The following is a 15,075-nucleotide window of genomic DNA, read 5'->3' on the forward strand; positions in this document are numbered from 1 at the left end:
TGTGATAGTTTCTTGCAAACTTTTAGGCAAAGGATTTGGGTGAAGGGCGTGAGAGGAAAATCTTCATTTTTCATGAACATTTGGAAACTTAATTTCTTTTAAATAGCTCTTGACAATATTACTAGGGAGCACTTGTAGGAGAAAATACAGAGATTTCCTGGCAGTGGAGTTGGAAGAGCTGCCTTTCCCATGTCTCTCAGGCTCACTTTGTAAATTATGTGAAACACTTTTTAGACAGACACTGGCACTCATAAATTATACAGCTCATTTGCATATTCCAGTCATGATACATTATGCAAAGTGACACGATTTGCATAATGGATTCCTCTTGTCGCTTCACTTGCTGCCTGCTTTTAAAAAACAAAATGAAATAAAATGAAAGCATGCAAAGGTGAAAGCATCAAGTTCCCAGCCTTGCCTATCTCCTTCCCAACTATAACATCAATTGCTTTCATTTCTACAGGGGATTGGGGTGAAAGGGACTGAAAGCAAAAATCTATACACATACAAGCAAAAAAACAAAAGCTTTCATATGAATTTTGTTCTTAATTACAATGTACCTACTTTGTTATTGAAATACTTCACCATAAATAACCCATCTGAGTTAAGGGGAATAGAAACACAATAAAATAGAGAAAGAAACTATGGAACATTTTCTTTTAAAAAAAAAAGTCTCCTTTGCCTATGATATTTAGGGAAGGGGTAGCCTTCCTCCTTGTAACTTAAAAAAAAAAAAAAAGCACCAGTTATTTTCTTATTATTGGAAAAAAGTATATTATGGGTGAGATATATGGGCTGAGGGGAGGGATTTTTTCCCCCCAGAAGAACTTCTGAAGGGTTTTCCTGTTTTAGAAGAGGAAGGGAGAGGAATAAAGACAGGGTTGTGCTTTGATTATTTTTAAAAATATAGGAAGGCTAAATATACTGTAAGGCTGACAGTACCACGTCGACTTCTATCGGCTCTACTCCAATGAGCAGGCAACATGCCCTCAGCAGTTGCTAGTTTTGCTGCGGGCTTTCCCTGCCCCCCTGCACCAGTGCGAAAGGCAGAGTATGCCAAGCGGCTGGCGTCTGTACCCTGTGGGAAAAGTTAACTGTAATTCTTCGGCTTTTAAAATCAATTAACCCGTGTGTTAATTAACGTCAAGTCGACGGGAGGAGGAGAAGAAGGGGAGGGAGGGAGGGAGGAAAGAAAAAAGCAGCAAGGGCGGATGGCAGAAGAGTTGGCACAGTGCCATCCATTCAGGGGCAACGCCACAGTTTCGTGTGATAGCAGCAGCGGGTATATGTTACCGGGGCCCTGTATGCGGGCCAGACAGTGCGGTAAAGCCAGGGGAGATTATCCAGACCCCCAGGAGCGAACAGCAAGCAGCAACCGAAGGCGCAAGTGCCAGGATTACAGCCTAGGCTGCTCCAACTATGAGCCCTTCCCCGGACCCAGGGACTCGGCTATTTGGGGTTTGGGGGTCTTCCACACCAAAGAGGCACAAAGCTGACTTTAATCACTTTTTTCCTTTAAACTTGATTCTGCTGCAGTGGAGCCAGCACGGCGGATGCTTTCACACCCAGCAAGACAAAGGCCGTCGTCTCCGCCATGACACTGTTCCGTTCCAAGCAGAGGCCGGGATCCTGGACTCCTTGAAAAATAAAAAAGAAACAAGGAAAACAAACAACAAATACAGCAACAAACAGAAAAAATTAACCACCACCAAAACCGTGTACCCGTTTGCCCGTGCCAGGGGTGATCTGGGCATCTGTTGCAGCAGAAGGCGCTTGTGTGGGGCTATTATTATTATTTTTTTTTTGGCAAGCTGTTGGCTTGTTTGCTATTCAACTTCGTTTATAATTAACTTAAAAAAACACCATTCAGCCTAGTCAACAACAAACAAAGAGAAAAAGCAGACATCGGAAGAGAAATGCCACAGGAAGCGGCTTGAATACATGCCACAGCCGGTGCCACTTGCCATTCGGAAAACCTCAGGGAAAGATGCCAGTTCTACAGCTCGGAAGAAGGCAGAGAAGGAAACATAAAGGTCTACAAATAGAAATCATAAGGAAAGATTATCGCTTGTACAATCCTGGATTGCAATTGCACACAGCTTCTGCTGGGAGAAGAGAGGGAATATTTAAATGGAGATATAGATGGGTATAAATTAAAAGATAGGCACCTATTGATTGCATAGAGACACATGTGTAAGGTTGTATGTGTATATACATACACATATTTTCAGACAAATTAAATGTTTAGATATGTATATATTTTTGTATTACAGGTATGGGCATGTATATAGGTGTATATGTTTATGCATATACACACATATGTGGGATGTATGCATGTGTGAGAAAAAGGAGAGGAAGACAGACGGAGAGAGAAGGAAATGTGTGTATGTGCATGTATGTGTGTGCACACATCCTACTTTTTGACCCAGGTACACACAGAAGACAAAACAAAAATCATACTCCAGCAGCAAGCAGGCAGTCAGAGATTGATCTACATTCACTGCTATCACCAGGGAGATGAATGGGGCCGATCTGGAGCCCTTTTACAAGATCCACTATGGGAGTGAAGGAGGAGGAGGGATGCCACACAGACATGCACAAACTTGAAGGCAGAGGGATTTGGAAGGTGCTACTTAGGAAACCCTGGTGGCATAACGCAGGGGAGAAGAAGGGGAAAGAGGCTGGTCTCTCTCTAGGTTTTAGGTGGTTGTTTGAAAAAAAAAAATCTGAAAAAGGGTTTCAGGAAACGGCTGGTACTTACGTTGTCTGCGTTGCTGTGGATCCTGAAAGGTGTTCTGTTGGCACCGGGCGCTGAGCCAGGGGCAGGCGCTGGAAACAAAAGGGAGAGACCAAAAAAAAAAATAAATAAATAAAGTCATTCAATGGGAATATTAATTGCTGCTCTTGTGGATTTTACAAAACACACAAACTGTTTTCTTATTCTTTCTTTTTTTAAAAAAATGTGGATTGGCGCGTGTCCCTTTCGCATGGAATATACAAGTAGTATGGGATTTACAGCCCAGTACGGATGCAGGATTAACCGCGCTGGCATCTTTTGGGCATATTCTTCCTTTTAATGAATGAGCTTTCGCTGTTAATGAGGAATAATCGTTTGGCTAATGAGCTTTGAAACATTAAGAGAAAAGAGGTTTTTTTCCCCCCCGTTAATCGCTCTGGTGCGACTGCATGGATGGATTACAAAAGACAGCAATAGGAACGCAGTACAAAGGGGGGAGACCTCTCCTGGAGTGGGAGAAGCACCGAGATGGGTGATGTGTCCCTGCATCTTTCCTTCCTTCTCTCTCTCTTTTACTCTCTGCCAACTGCTATGGGTTTCCATAACTCCGCAATCAAAGTGGATGGTCGGGAAGGATTATTACAAAGAGTGAAGCCTCTGCTGTTAATGTCTCCAGTGTTTAATCATCATACAGTAGAATGGTTTTATGCATATTTCATTTGCATATCATTAAACCGTGTTAGCAGGGGCATTCAGAGCCAGGAGTACAAAGTTGGGGAGAGAAGGAAGAAAAAAAGGTCCCTATGATGCTTATCTTCAAACAGGGACTTGTTCCATGATCTGTCTTCTACTTTTGCTAAAAGCATTATGATTCGGAAACCTTTGAAGTTGGATACAACCTTGGATTCTTCTAATTCCTGCAGAGCGGTATATTTTTAAAAACAGCAGAATGTTCCTGCACTAGACAATTAAAGGAATATAAACTCCAGTGGGTTGAAACTAGTAGCTCTTTGGGGAATGCAGTGGCAGAGGCTTCTACAAATACCAACACACACACAAAAATAATAAAGAGCCTCATATTAAAATAAAAGAAAACGAAGACAAGAAATATTAACATGTGGATTACACTTGTTTCTTTTGGGGGGTAATGAACTAAAGAGAATGAAGAAGACATCGGTAATTTATCCCTTCATTAATGCACAGTCACCTTTTTGTATGTGTTTGTTTTTGTCATTGCTTTTTGAAGAGGGATGCTGTCACTTTTGAAGCGATTAGTCAATTATTTTGTAGTTCTGATCTTTTTTCCTCTGCACCCGACAGGAAGAAAGGTGGTGGTTAGGGAATATGTGTGTATTGGGGGGATTTGTGGGGACAGAAGGAATACAGTGAGTTCTTTGTAGATCTAATACATGAACAACATACTAATTGGGAGCTTTTAAAGCTCCGTCAATAGGCTATTTCATTCCTGGTAAAATAGCAGCTGGGTAGCCATTGTGGGTGACACTTCAAATATCACTTTTTTCATTTTGGCGCTGTTGTTGTTGTTGTCTTGTTTTGTTTTTCCTCAGTCAAGAATGAGAATATAATGCCACCCCTTCTTTATCGAGTCTCTTTTCTCCTCTGTGTTCTTCTTCACTTCCAATTTCCAAACTGTAAAACAATGTTGATTTAATATTGAATCCTGGTGCAGTCTAACTGGCACAACTTGATTTGGAAATGACATGCTGTTTTATATTTAAATTATTCCCACTCCTCCCTTACCCTCCAAAGCTTTGTCTCTGCTATGAATATTCAGATGAGGCATGATGTGATTACACTGTACAATTACTCCTGCCCATGGTGGTGGCAGGGGCTGCTGGGGAGACAGAGAGCCAGACTGCCTCCAAGCCAGTACAGAGTTTGTTTTCCATATTTTTCCCGTCTCCTTGGCACTGCGACACATGCAGATGTCGCTGTTGTTCTTTATAAAGCCCTAATGATATGCAAAAGCATAACGACTCAGTTTGGATGGAAAGCATCAACGAAATATTATGGATGTCTTTAAGAAAGGGGAAGAGAAAATCCTGACTGAAGGAATGTCCACATAAATTATTTTTATTTAAATGAATTCAAAGGAGGGTGAGGGCAAGTCAGAAGGAGTCACATGGAAGACATGCATGATATTAATATGCACACAGAGTTCTCACCAAGAAGAGGCTCCTCACTACAGCTCATGGGACAAACTGGTTCATTAGGAAATAGCTCAGAGCGACTACAGCATTTCGCTATTTCAATTTTTTCCTTATTTTAAATGAAGAGTCAGACAGATGTGTTTTCTTTGCATGGCAGCATCGAGATGGATCCAATTTGAGAAATTTGCTACCCAAATAGCATTTCTAATGGAAACTGGAACTAGACGAGGGCATGCATATGGAAGGGAGGGGAGAAGAGAGAATATATGAAGAGGAGTCTATTCAGAGCCACAGCATAGTATTTTGTGGTAGAGGAGGTTTTCGGCAACCACCTGTGCTTCGTTAGTCTCAGGCTGGGGCTCTTGTTTCATGGAGCTAGCAGGGTTTTACCAAGATGAGCACCGAGACAGGCCCGTCTAGGTCTGAGGCTGAGGAAAGCAGCGACAATTTGATGCCTCTCCCCTCCAGCTGTCTGCAGCTCGGAAGACAAAAGCACAGCTACTCCTAACTTGGGGATGCAGTAGAGTGCGTCCTGGTCCAGGTATTTGTGACAGAGGGAATTCTTGGGGCTATCATAGTGTATGTTGCTAAAGAGCAGATGGAATGGTCCGGTGCTTACACAGGCCTGATAATGTTCGCACCGGGTAATTCTTAGGGTAAAGATAGTGTGGTTTTCTAACATTTTCAGAATGTTGAAATTAGCGTGGGTAGTGCATGTTGACGAGGAGTAGAGATGAACAAATGGTGAATAAGCCTATTGGGTAAATTCAGGACTGATAAAATATTTGGAATATTACTAAGGGCCTCACAGGATTAATAAAGAAAACCAAAGCAAGAAGCAGCAGTCAGAAAGAAAGAGATCTCATTACTTCCCTTGGTCAGGTGGACACAGTTCAAATTACTTTAATAACTCAGGTTAAAAAATTTTGTACTTCTGTTTAAATTGCCGAAAGACAAAGATAGTTTTGCTCTGGTCTGTATACCTGCACAAATTTCTACTTGATGGCATAATACTGAACTGGAACTGGTCACTATACATGAGCATGTAAGCATGTCCTAAATTCTGCTGCTCTTTACCTATTAGTCTCCAAAACTTCCATTTATGAGTCTCCATTATAATACACACACACACACACACGTTATACAATTCTCAACTGGTAGTGTACCAAACTGTAGAGTACAATGAATTAATGATTATGTGGAGAATGGCTATTTAATCTGAATCTGATTCATGCCTTTAACCTCTTATCTTTTCGATCCTAGTTGACAGAATTATGGCTGTTAAATATTGAAACAATGTATGTAAAGAATTTAGCACAGTATTTGTATATAACAAGCAGTAAATAATATTTTATTGTTGCTATACTATTATTATTATTATTATTATTTCAGGGTATTGGTTAGTATTTTCGAGAAATAAGGAAAAGGAAATAACATTCAATCATTACTGCTACTACTAAGTAGCGATGCAGGTAAAAGGTTTAGTGAGAAAACAATAAATAGGTATCCATGGTGGATAGATTGTGAATTATCAATAATCAAAAGTCAAACTACAGCTCATATAAATGCAGTTCATAATAGACCCATGAAAGGGTTCGTTTAAAAATATATGTGCAATTCTGAGATAATAACCATGTTGCATGATATCTACAGTTTGATACGAGGGTTCTACCCTGGTTGGTCTACAGGGCTGTGGTAACTAAGAGGTGATCATTATTTACTACATTGACCAGGTAATGCCGACTTTCAATCTGTTTTTTAAAAAAATAAGTTATATTTTTGAATAGGTAACACATTAACTATTTTTAAGTGCCAATAATTTAAATGATGTAGAAAGCAAAGTTTCCTGCCTGCCCCTAGTCTAGCCATGAGTGTCTAACCTCACCCCTAAATTGGTCTTCACTGTTACTAGTGTCTTGTTTACCCCTCTAAATACTAGTATATTATACCCAGATATTAATAAGATATTAATATATTTTGCCCCCCATTTTTACACAAATGGTAAAAAGATTACGCAAAAAAATTTACAGATTTTAAAAAAGATTCCTTAGAATTTTCTGCAAGTGCAGTTATTTCATCTTTGAATAGAAAGCTTAAAATCTTCATTTCCAGTAATCACATCCATTAATTTTTGTCTTTAGTTTGTTTTATTTTATTGATGAGGATATCTAGTACAATGTTGACTAAAGGTGGTGAGTGCTGAGAGTAAACATTTTTGCCTTGTTTCCAATCTTACGGGGTATCATTACCTTGTTCCTGAACATAGGGGAGAAAGAATTCAGTTTCTCATCACTAAGAAAGAAGCCTTTTATTAAGTTAATGAGGTTTCCTTCTATTCCTTGTTGCTAAGATTGTTTTAAAAATCATGAATAGTTGTTAAATTTTGTCAAATGCCTTTCATACCTTCACTGAAACCAATAACTGCTCAAAAGTGGTTAGCACAATGAATTACAATTACTGATTTTTCGTATGTTAAACCAACCTTGCAATCCTGGGACAAACCCCACTTGCACTGATGTATTTATCTGCTGATTTGACTTGCTAATATTTGGTTAAGAATTTTTGAATCCGTGTTCACGAGAGATATTGATCTATAATTTTGGTTTCTTGAAATGACTTTGTTAGTTATTGTTAATAGGGTCTTGCTGGCTTTATGGAATAAATTGGAGAGTATCCTCCTCCTCTATACTCTGAAAAAGTTTGTGTAAGATTGTTACTATTTTGGTCTTAAATGTTGGATAGAATATACCAGTGAAACTATCAGACCTAAAAACTGTGGGCGATTTTACAATTATAAATTCGATATTTAAGAAAATGATCAAGAACTACTCAGATTTTCAGTTTCCTTTGTCAATTTTGTTAAGCTGTGTTTTTCAGGGAATTTTTCCATTTCATCTTAGTTATCAATTAGTTGGAACAAAGTTGTTCATAATATCCTATTATTATTCTATTTTTGTCTGTAAAATCTTTAGTAATGTTCCCTCTTTCAATTGTGATATTGGTGATTTGTGTTTCTTTTTTTCTGGATCAGTCTTTTAAAAATCAATTTTATTAATCTTTCCAAAGAACCAACTTCTGTATGACTTTCTTTTGATTTCTACTCTTAATTTCCTTTCTTTTACTTACTTTGGGTTTAATTACTTCTCTTTATCTAGATTCACAAGGACAAATCTTAGATAATTTTATACTTTTCTTCTTCTGTGTAGCGCTATACATCTCCCTCTAAAGACTGCTTTAGTTGTATCCCCGCATACTTTCATAGGATGTGTATTTGTTATCATTTATTTGAGATTTAAAATAATTTTCTCTAGTAATTTCTTCTTGGACACATGTTATTTAGAAGTGTGTTGTTTAATTTCCAAATATTCAGTTATTTTCTTGGTATCTTATTACTATAAATTTCTAATTTAATATCACTGTGTTCAGAAACTATATTCTGTATAATTTCAACTCAGAGCCCAACATGTAGTCTATCTTTTTGAAATTCCATGTGTACTTGAGCATATTTTGCTGTTGTTGATTTCCTGTATTACACTGTTGATTTCTGTCTAGTTATTTTCTGTTCTTATTGTTTTCTTTGGTTTTCCTTGCCTATTCTATTTCTAATTTCTTGAGAATATATTTAGATCATTGATTTTTCAGACTTTTTTTCTTTTTAAACATTCATTTAAAGGCTATACATTTTCCTTTAAGCATAGCTTTAGATATAACCCCCACGTTTTCATTTGTTATATTTTCATTATCATTTGGTTCAAAATATTTTTTAATTTACATCATACTTTTCTCTTTAGTCTATAGTTTATTTAAAAGTATATGGCTTAAATGCCACACCTTTGGGGGTTCACAAAATTTTTCAGTATCTTATTTACTTTTAGCTTCTTGTTATTGCTTTCTAGATCTCTGTGGTCATAGTCTATTATGAATGATCTAAATTTTTGAGATTTGTTTTTGGTCAATTTTGGTAAATGTCCACTTGAAAATAATGAATCCTGCTATTGTTAGGAGCAATGTCCTACATATAACTAAGTTACATTAGATAATTATGATTTTTAGTGCACCTACATTCTTACTGATTTTTTTTGTCTGCTTGTGTTCTTGTTTTATTGGTTACCACAAGAGAGGTATGTTAAAGTCTTACACCATCATGTGAATTTGTGTACATACTTTTTCAGTTTTGTAAATTTTGGTACATATACATATTTTGTGGCTATGTTATTAAATGCACACAAATTAAGAATGATTATATTTGTTGGACTGACCTTTTAATAATTATTCCATATACATCTTTATTTCTTGCCTTAAAATCTACTTTGTCTAATGTTCATATAGATTAGATTGTTCTAGTTAGATTTTTATATAGTTGGCTTATATTTCATTTTGTTACTTTCAACTTTTTCTGGTTTTTAGATTTTGTCTTTATCCAATCTGACAATTTTCTTTTAACTGGAGAATTGAGTCAATTTATATTTAATGTAATTACTGATATATTTAAAATTATATACATATCACCTTATTATTTGTTTCCTATTTGTTCTACCTGATTTATGTTTTCACTCCATTTTTGCATTTCTTAAGCTTGATCACATATTTTTCTTATTTAATTTTCTTTTTATTAACTTGTTAGACATACATTATTTTACTATTGTAGCCCTAAATATTATAACATGACTTACTACAGACTATTTACTACAAATTAGTACTTTTACCACTTCTCAGACAATAGAAAACCTTAGTCTCATTTTGTTTATTCCTGCCACCTTTTATGTGATTGTTAACATTTATTTTATTGTTCATATATTTTAAACTTCACAAGATTTTGTCACTTTTTATTGTGCAGTCAAGATTCATGCAGCCTTACCACCATATATACCTTACACATTGCTCTTTGATCCTTCCTCCATTTCTGTGTTTCCTTCTGTAATCACTTTTCTTCTATCTAAAGAACTCCCTTTGGTATTGCTTTTAGATCAGGTCTGTTGCTCCTAAGTTATCTCAGTTTTTGCTTGTCTATATATAACATTTCATCTTCAGTTCTGAAGGGTATTTTCACTGAGTATAGAATTCTAGATTGGCAGTTATTTTTTTCCAGCATTTTAAAGAATGCCATTCCATTGGCTTTGGCCTCCATCACTTCTGTTGAGAACTCAGCTGTCAGTTTTACTGTTGCTTCTAAGAAATAATGTCTTTCTTTAACTTAAGCCACGGTAATCCCAATCCCAGGATAAATATGAAGAAAAACATACCCAGGCACATCAGTAAATCTGCCTAGTCCTGTTTCTTGATATTCCTGGAAAGTACTGAATGGATGCAAGACATTATGCATGAATTTTTAGAGGTTCTGGATGGTGGTACCTTACTCTGAAAAAAATGTACCCTATCATCTGAGAGGCAGTAGGGTGGAACAAGGGCAGATCACCTCAATCCACTAAGAGAGTAAGTTGATTTAAAGCTAGCTTGTATTCTTTGTAAGGCTCAGGTTATATCTCATTCACCTCATCTCCTAGGTCCCATTTCCTTGACAAATCATGAACTCCAATTTTGTCTTCACAGCACTGGAATGCTGAAAGCTCCATTTGGCTTTCAGCAGCTTTCTGCTTGCTTATTAGCCTCTTATACCAGGCAATGAAAACCGAAAGTCTGAGATACACTCTGATGATAGAATCCCTTTGAAATAATGCCATCAAAAAAGGATGTGAGGACATTTGCTCTTTGTGAAACTATTTATCCTTAGAGATCAAAATTCCCTTTTCCAAGTGCCCACAAAAATAACTTCTAATTAACTGATTTTAAAGTCAACACTTAAAATTTTGGAAAACTGGGAATTACTCTTCCTCTTATTCATTCATGTTTTTGGTACCTTTTCCAATCAGCATAGTCTCTCAGAAACACCTGTAATTCCTAAAGCTCAACTGCAGATGTAATTTTTCAAACTTAACTGCAAATTCTCATAGTACCTTTGACAGTAATGTGTCTGGGATAGGAGACATGAATTCTAACAATCAGTTGTTCCCTTTCCTCTTTTTATCTGATCTTGGGCTACAATTCCCACTAATAAATGTCATTCTTGTCCTTTCTTATCAGAAGGCCATTCTTATTGACAGAGAAAAATAATTTGAAGAAAAATTCATTCCCTCTCTCCTCCCATCCTTCCTATTCTTAGTAATTTCTAATCAGAACATCAAAATCCTGCAAGTCTCTCTCTTCTAATTTCCCTATAAATGATCCCCAAGTTCTCTCGCTCATATGCCCCTCATATCTTTTAGGCACAATTATTTATCTAAATGTAATCAAACAGATCCCTATGAAATCAGATTGTTCTTCACATATCTCCCTCCCCTTTTTCCCTGACAATTTATTTTATTCATTAATAGCTCACTAAGTTCCTAGCAATGTACTTACTACATACCAGATACAGTGAAACAGACATACCCTCCTGCTTTAAGGACTGGTTTGCAATATAGGCAATAAGCCAATTACAATTTTAATGTTAAGTGCAATTTTAGTGTTATTTTGGAAGTCCTTTTATTTCTTGTGAGCTACTTTTTTAGTGATAATGTCCATAAAGTTATATTTATCCTTAATCTGCATATTTTATAATCTGCCTTTCTGAAGTCTAGGATAACACTGTATAAAAGAACTTGCTACAATGATAGAAATGTGATGTCCGATAGTGTAGCCAGTAGCTAGTACAACTGAAAACTGAATCTCTAATTTTATTTAATTTTAATTAAAGGGATTAATTTATTGGACAGGTAGCTATAGGGCATATGTCTGATTATGTCCAATATTCACCATCCCTGGCTATTTTAAGCTCTAAGATTAAATGACTACTTTCTTCCAGGGTTATAATATTTTTCTTCCTCTCTAAGAAGTTCTCACTTGATCAAAATTAGGTTCATATAATTAGTTTCCCTATCATTTTCCCATCTACTGAGGATGCAAATTATTAGCAAGGCAAAGCATGAATCTATCAGAGATCCTACATTTAGTAGAATGAGACTTTGAACATGCATTTGAATAGTTGACTCCATATGATCATTGTATTATGAGTATGTACTTTTTTAAGAATCTCAATCAGGATTGTGAGATATATATTCTTTATTTGGTCAAGCAAATTGTAGAATATCTGCCCTGAGCAATTACTCTGGATCCCTATTTTAAAGTTTACCCAGATGCTTTCCACCATGTTTCCACTCAAATTCTGTCCCCTACTGACATAATGGTCATTAAGGAGTGCTATGTCTAGTGTCAGGAATGCAGTTTGTGATCATGGAAGAGACTGAAAACAATGTGACTTTTAACTCATTAGCACAATGCTTATAGGTGCTTCTTTATGTGTGCAGATAGATTTATACATAATACACATATTTCATGAAAGCAGAAATAGTGTTTACCAGAGATTAAAAGAAATGGTTAATAAACTTAACAAATGCAGCATAAACAATTTAGTCTTATGAAGTGAAGGATGTCCTACATTAAGAATTAATTGCCAAAGAAGATTTAAAAGTTTCTATTGGGTTTTTAGTAAAAACTAGAAAAATCCTATTTAAATAGAGAGAACCAGATGTTATGTTGTCTGAAAGTGAATGAGATGTAACACAGACATACCACATGGCCTCTCATAATATCTTTCAAATCTGAGTATTGTGCATGTATGTACATGTGTTCAATGCATACATGAAATATATGAACTGATTTATAGTTGAGGACTTAATCTTTTTCTAATGAAGTATGCCTGGTTGTCCATATTTTAGTGGACATCAATGTGTAGGGGTAATAATTCAAGCTTTGAATTAACATAAATGTAGGGATTCCGTAATGTGTAGCTCTAATTATAATGGTTTCTGACCTCAAAAATAAGTTAGCAGTTTTTTCCCTGGTGTCTTTTTGGCAATTACTTTGAGAGATTATAAGTGCCAGTCAACATTTAAGAGTGCCCTCTTTTAAAAACTTGAATGCTAAAAAAATTAAGATTCAAACAGATAATTAGGGAATTAGTCAAATTACAAACGAATTCTTTACTTTGTTACAGGCTTCACCCAGAAATGAGAAGCTCTTTTATACTTTTAAAATAGTATGTTTTAAAAGAATTTTCAATTACTTAAAATTTTTCGGAAAAATCTTTTCTTACACAGAGCAAGATATACTTATATGTGGGATTTTAAAAAATGCCATAATTATTGACAAGGTTATAATAAAAGTGCTTCAAATTAATTACTATTATAATTATACCTTACATCTATCTAGGACTTCATAACATATAAAGCACTTTCACATACACTGTATGTTTTAAAAGAAAGGTATCCTAAGAACAAAAACAAATTTTTTTCTATAAATAGTAGCACTTTTAAAATAGAAAAAGAAACTATGCCTATTATTTTACAATATAAAAATAAGCACTATTTATTTTTTTTTATTGCTGAGCTTCTCAAAGCACAGGCTTTGGAGTCTGTAAGACCTAAGTGTGAATTCTAGTTTTTACTTACGAGCTATGTGACCTTGAGGCAAGCAACTTAACCTGCATATGCTTCATGTTCCTCATCTGTGAATTGGAAATTCTGCCCTAATAGAGTAAAATTAAGGGAAAAATTTTTATATATCCTAAGTCATTGCCTAGTATGTAGTAGCAACTCAGTCAATGATAATAATAGTACAAAACAACAATGATGATAATAATAATAATGTTATTACTATCATTAAAATTATCCTTTCTTATTGACCTTCATAACATTTCAATGAAAATTAATATGCAAAGGAAATAACTAGGTATGAGACAACGATTGGTTCAATATCATAGATCAAGTCAGGAAGAGAGGTAGAAGTAAAAGTCTGTTTCAGAATCAAATCAGTCACTACAACCAGGGAAAATAGAACTCATTAGGGAATCTCAGATTACACCTATGCAGGTTTGAATTTATGATGTTTAAATAGGGTAAAAGTTATACTGAGGACATCACAGGAAGACTAAAATAGAAGCACATTTGTGATGTGAATGCTGAATGAAAGAAGAAAATAAAATGGTATCTGTGAAATAAGAACTAGTATCATATAAAATGGGGCAGTATACATGAGGGAACATGAAGCTGAAATAATTTGATTTGTATAAGCAAATTAGCTCACTTAGATTGGTCATATGGAGTATAAAAGCTTGACCTATATAGTTTTGCATAAAAAAATCTCTCTGCTCCAGAGTAAAAGACCTAATGAGTCTCCTCACAAATGTGTGCTGTCAGTTGAACAAGGAGCCTCAATTGAAAGTGTTTATTCCTTAAAGTAACCCATCAGCATTATTATATAAACAACTGAATTTATATGTCTTATTTAACTAAAATGATTACTGTCTTTGCATTAACATTCACTTATTTGGATTTTTTTCTTGAAGTTCTTCTTTAGATAGTGTAGAACACTTAGACAGAAAATTAACATTATTTGAGGGCTCATTGTATAGGTGTTTATATAAACTATATAATTTTTATGATGCCCATGTCACAGATAAGAAGGGCTAGGTGATAAGCCTAAAGCAATTGCTAATATATGGTAGAAGTAGAATATAAATCAAGATTTTTTAACTTATAAACAAATGTTCTACCACTATTCTCCTCATGCTCTTTCCAGATCAAATGCATTGGGTTCTATTAGAAAATTTAGAATGTATGCTAAGTGAAAAAGGCAGCTTGGTACAGAAATGCAGAACTGAGTTAGCGCCATGGGATAATACATGTACCCGATTAGTGGCAGGCACTGAAGAAACACTTATTCGGGCATTCCCCAATTCATCCTCCCTGCCCTCTCCCAAGGGCGTTCACAATTTTTAGGGGTTCATAAATTACACTGAAATAGAAAAATAACAGCAGCTTGCTAGGAAACATCCTAACAGCTGTGCAGGGCACACAATAAGCACTCAATACGTGTCTGACTTCTGCGATTTAAAAAATGAGTCATTAAATATTGAAAATCATTTCACGGCACAGAAAGCAAATCGGCCAACATTCAAAAATAAAGTACACAGTTATAAAGAAGACGAGAACACTAAGGTGTTGGTATATTATTCCTGATTATCTTTTATGACTCCCTGAGACAAAGGATGTCTGAGCAAAGAGGGAACCCTATTTGCTCATTGTAAGCACTCGTTTAGTCTACAGATTTAAAGGCTATTTTGTACACTGG

At 35.6% G+C, this 15,075-nt stretch overlaps 1 long non-coding RNA gene across 1 annotated transcript in view; it reads left to right on the plus strand.

Annotated features, from left to right (window-relative positions):
- The first annotated feature begins 1,587 nt into the window (after window positions 1–1,587).
- The window catches only part of LOC141567490 (uncharacterized), an 80,052-nt gene continuing 66,564 nt past the window's right edge, over window positions 1,588–15,075 (plus strand). The window contains exon 1 of the long non-coding RNA XR_012490139.1: window positions 1,588–5,449. This is a non-coding gene — a long non-coding RNA (uncharacterized LOC141567490). The remainder of the gene's footprint in view (window positions 5,450–15,075) is intronic.

This window comes from Rhinolophus sinicus, linkage group LG11, assembly GCF_036562045.2.
Source record: "Rhinolophus sinicus isolate RSC01 linkage group LG11, ASM3656204v1, whole genome shotgun sequence".
Lineage (NCBI taxonomy): Eukaryota > Metazoa > Chordata > Mammalia > Chiroptera > Rhinolophidae > Rhinolophus > Rhinolophus sinicus.